Consider the following 5419-nt stretch of genomic DNA (forward strand, 5'->3'; position numbering starts at 1 on the left):
AAAAAAAAAAAAAAAAGATGATGATGATTCAGAAGAATAACTTATACTCTAGGAATTAGCAGCATAACATGAGCTTATAGATCACAACATAAGTGACTCCCTCAATTCAGATCCTAACATCACCAGAGTCTGATTGTATGACTATGAGCAGTTTGTTAGAATTGTCAAGCTTCAGTTTAGTTTTATGTAAATAATCCAAACGGAACCCTCTGCTATCTAGTAAATTCTACTCATAGTCTCCTTATAGGACAGAGTAAAACTGCCCACCAATGTTTTGCTTGGCAGCTAAATGCTTTAACCACTTACCACCAAAGCTCCTTATATGTAAATTAGGGACATTTATATCCTTAATTCTTAATTACCCCAGTTATCAAGATTAAAGGAAATAACACAATGAATGGTACATCAATACAACACCAGCTTGAACTGCTGTTAAATGTTATATTAAAGTCAGTTAACACAGGGTAACATCAATTTACTTCCTCTAAGAGAGGGTTGGCAATGTTTATTTGACAATGTGCCTGTATCCTGATAAATAATTAAAATAAACATATTTAATGTGGGTTTATATATTATATAATTTCTTATATATAGATAAATATAGATGTATGTGTATATAGATATATACCTATGAGAAATTATATATATATATATATATATACCTCCACTACCAACCATAGCTATCCAGTTGATTCCTATTCAGAGTGACCCTCACAGGGTTTTTAAGGCTGAAAGTATTAAGTATTTATGGAAGCCGACTGCCTCATCTTTCTCTTGCAGAGTGGCTGGTGGAATTGAATTGCCAAACTTTGGGTTAGCAGCCAATGCCTTAATCACAGTGACACCAGAGCTCGTTATATTATGATATAAACTATAATATGTGTTAAATGACTTAAATAATTTCATTTTATTCTAGTACTTAATCATTGTAAATAAATCCTAATGTTAAATTTAATGAAATCATTGCTCTTCTATGAACCAATTTGTGTTTGTAAATGTAATCTCTGCCCAATTTGGACAACAAAATATCCCCTTCAAATCCTTCCTCTGTGCTGTATTTGGGTTGTTTTTCTAAAATTTTGGCACACCAAATATTACTTGCTGTCACTGAAACTTCCAATTTTTCCCTTATGACATAGAGAAGTATAAAACAATTCCTTAGAGTATAATAATCCGAAGAGGACCATCTTATTGTATCTCATCTTTCACAGTACTTCCTCTATATACACAAAGCTGCTATCATTTTGTAATCAAACTACTTGTTGCTCCCCAGACACATTTTGTACTTCATGGCTTTAATGTCTACATTGTATTTTTGCCTAGAATTTATGTTTTCTCTTCTCCTGCTTTTTGCTTCACATTTCTAGATAATTGTTTGCTTTCCAGGGACAATGTAACATGCAGGTTTTTGATTAGGCTTTCCATGATGGTGTCTAAAATCAAATTGAATACCTTGCTAATAAATTAAATCATTCTTTTTTCTAGTAATTTGCTCATTAACTCACCACATGGAAGTTGATTATGCCTCTTTATTACCACTATTAATCATAAGATAATTGAGAACTTATAATATACTTTCTATATTGTTATAACCAAAGACAATAGCAATGTTGATATTTATAAAGCATGGTTTATAAAATCATTTTTTATTTAAGTAACTTATCTTTTACTATTCCAAATCAATCTTGTTATTCTTATAACACTTATTAAATTATTTCAAGCATACATTTGGAATGTTCTTCTTCCAGTAAATATTAAAAGCTGTCATATTATTATATAAAATATCCATGTACCAAAACATATGACTTTGGAAAATGACATGAGTTTTGGGCACTCAATAATAATTATAAAACCAAACTCACTGCCATCGAGTCAATTCCAATTCATAGTGACCTCCTGTGGGTTTCTGAGGCCATAAATATTTACAGAAGTAGATTGCGTGGTCTTCTTCCTGCGGAGTGGCTGGTGGGTTTGAACTGCCCCCCTTTTGGTTAGCAGTCAAATGCCTTAGGCACTCTGCCAATAGAGCTCCTCCAAGAATAATTATAATCACCTTTAATTTTGAGCTCAATATGGATTTAGATTGGATCACAATTCACTGTTTAATCTTCAAAACACCCCAATATCAATGAAAAGAGTGATCTTTTGAAAATGTAAACTAAAAATACCAGGCCACAGGCATAAATTTCCAGGTTTAGTTTTAAGCTTTTTCTATTACCATGACTTTAACTATATTTCACTCACTTTCCATCTCCAAATATTAATCAACAGATAATCTCTTCCAGATTCAAAATACCTACAGAATAATTGATAATTCCAAATGAGATGATCAGAAAGAGGTATGACCAAAGTAAATGACTTTTGATGTACAAGACTAGGAGAATAGACTTTCATGCTGATGTTGGCAGGCCATAATTTTCTGAAAGCTGTGGCTTTTGGGAATTCTAAGGTAATTTGTAAAAGTAAAATAAATCTCACTTGCAGAATTTCAGGAGAGAATGAATATTCACCACTAACTTTTGGACATCTGTGGATAATGGACAATATATATTTCACCCTGCACCTTCATTCAGAAGTAGACATTCTGTACAAGGCCTTTAGAGTCAACAGACTCTCCTTCTTCAAGTGAGATGAGTTCAGCATCTTTGCACACAGTTACCATCCTTTCTCATGGATATAGTACTGGAAACAGAGCCCAATCACTATCATTGTTCCTGTGAAGGATTATTGGAAGCACTACAAGAGAAGATGAGAAACAATCTCTACTTTCTCTCCTATTTAAACTTAACTCAAATAATGGAAAGCATGTGTACTTCCCTATCTCCTTGCAACTGGGAATTTTGTGAAAATTGACTTTGTATCTTGGCTCTGGGATATTTCCCTCATACCTAACTTCATAAGATTTGATAAGTAATAATTACGAAACTAAGTAACCTTGATAATTAATATTATTTGCTTTGATAAATAACAATTAACTAAGGCGAATTTGAAGCTCTTTTTTTTTTCTTCAATAGAGAATTCTCTCCATTTCTATTAAGTACTTATTTCTGGGTGGAGCAAGTGGCTAATGCTCTCAACTGCAAACCAAATGATTTGATTTTTGAATCCACTCAGATCTTCAAAGAAAGGACTGATGATTTACTTCTGCTGACTCAGCCATTGCAAACCCTGTGGAGTAGAGTTCTACTCTGAAATACACGCAGAAACCATGAATCAATACTGACTCAATGGCAACTGAATTTGGTTGGTATTGGTCCTTTTTTTTTTTTTTTTTAAGATAACATCATATGGGGTAAAAGGGGCCTGATTTTATATAGATTCATCTTAAGAAGGTTTAATGCCAGATCTCTAATTCAGATGGCTTGACCATACTGTGCCCTTTCAATATCATTTGAAACCAAATTCAATACTCAGTATTTTAAAGATTAGTTAATAAAATTCAGTATCAAATCTTTTAATTATTTGAAGATAATTAATTTGTCTATATTTTCCTTCTCTAAATCATGTCTTATACAAAATAAACCTTACAATTTTTTTTCAAATATTTCTTTTATTGTTCATATGATGTGTAATTTTGTTGTGGTTCACTTAAAGGCATATATCATAAAGGTTATAGAATATTTGGGGGAGGGAGATTCAGTCACTTTAAGTTTCAATCTTGGCCCATCCATTTAGGAGATGTGTAACTTTGTTGTTATTGCTGTTAGGTGCCATCAAGTCAGCTCCAACTCATAGTGGTCCTGTGTACAACACACAAAAAAAATGCTGTCCAGTCCTGAGCCAGCCTCATAATGATTGCTATACCTAAGCCCATTATGGTAGCCACTGTATCAATCCATCTTGTTGAGGGTCTTTCCCATTTTCATTGACCCTCCACTTTACCAAGTATGATATCCTTCTCCAGGGAATGGTACCTTCTGACAACATGACCAAAGTAAGTGAGATGAAGTCTGGCCATTCTCCTTCCCAGGAGCATTCCAGCTGGATTTACTCCAGGACAGATTTGTTTGTTCTTCTGGCAGTCCATGGTACTTTTAATATTCTTTGACAATACCACAGCTCAAAAGCATCAACTCTTCTTCAGTCTTTATTATTGACTGTCCAGCTTTCAAATGCATATGAAGTAGTTGAAAACACCATGGCTTGGGTTAGGTGCATCTTAGTCTTCAAAGAAACATCTTTGCTCTTCAGAACTTGAAAGAAGTCTTTTGCAGCAGATTTGCCCATTGCAGTATGTTATCTGATTTCTTGACTGATGCTTCCATGGGTGTTACTTGTGGAATCAAGTATGAAATCTTTGACAACTGCAATCTTTTCTCCATTTATTGTGATGCTGTTTATTGGTTCAGTTGTGAGGATTTTTGTTTTCTTTATATTGACAGGTAATCCATACTGCAGACTGTTGTCTTTAATCGTAAGTGCTTCAAGTCATCTTCATTTTCAGCAAACAATGTTCTGTCAACTGCATATATCAGGTTGTCAATGAGTCTTTCTAAAATCCTGATACTTCATTCTTAATATAGTCTAGTTTCTCAAATTATTTGTTCAGCATATAGATTGAATAAGTATAGCAAAAGGATATAACCCTAACACACTCCTTCCTAGTTTTAAACCATGCAGTAACTGTTCTGTTTGAATGATAGCCTCCTGGTCTATGTACAAGTTCCTCATGAGCACAATTAAGTGTTCTGGAATTCCCCTGCTTCTCAATATTATCCACAATTCGTTATGAGCCACACAGTCGAATGCCTTTGCATACTCAATAAAACACAAGTAAACATCTATGGCATTCTTTGTTTCAGCCAAGATCCATTTGACATCAGCAATTATAGACCTTGATCTATGTCCTCTTCTGAATCCAGCTTTCATTTCTGGAAGTTCCCTGTTGGTATATTACTGCAACTGTTTTTGAATTATTGTCCACAAAAGTTTACTTAGATGTAATATTAATGATATTGTTTGATAATTTCCACATTCTGTGTAATCACCTTTCTTTGTAGTGGGTATAAATATGGATCTCTTTCAGTCAGTTGGCCAGGTAGCTGTCTTCCAAATTTCTTGGCATAAATGAGTAAGTGCCTCCAGAATGGCATCTCTTTCTTGAGACATCTCAATGGGTATCCTCTCAATCCTGGAACCTTGTTTTTCACCAATTCAGTGCACTTTTGACTTCTTCCTTCGATACCATAAGTTCTTGATCATATATGCCACCTCCTGAAATGGATGAAAGTAGACCAATTATATTTGGTACATTGATTCTGTGTATTTCTTCCATTTTCTTTTGATGTTTCTTTCATCATTCAATATTTTGCCCGTAGACTTTTTCAGTATTGCAACTCAACCACTTAAGGCTTGAATTTTTCCTTCAGTTCTTTCAGCTTGAGAAATGCTGAGCATGTTATTCCCTGTTTTTTTTTTT

This window comes from Orycteropus afer, unplaced genomic scaffold, assembly GCF_000298275.1.
Source record: "Orycteropus afer afer isolate SDZICR_OR568_19922 unplaced genomic scaffold, OryAfe1.0 scaffold00782, whole genome shotgun sequence".
NCBI lineage: Eukaryota > Metazoa > Chordata > Mammalia > Tubulidentata > Orycteropodidae > Orycteropus > Orycteropus afer.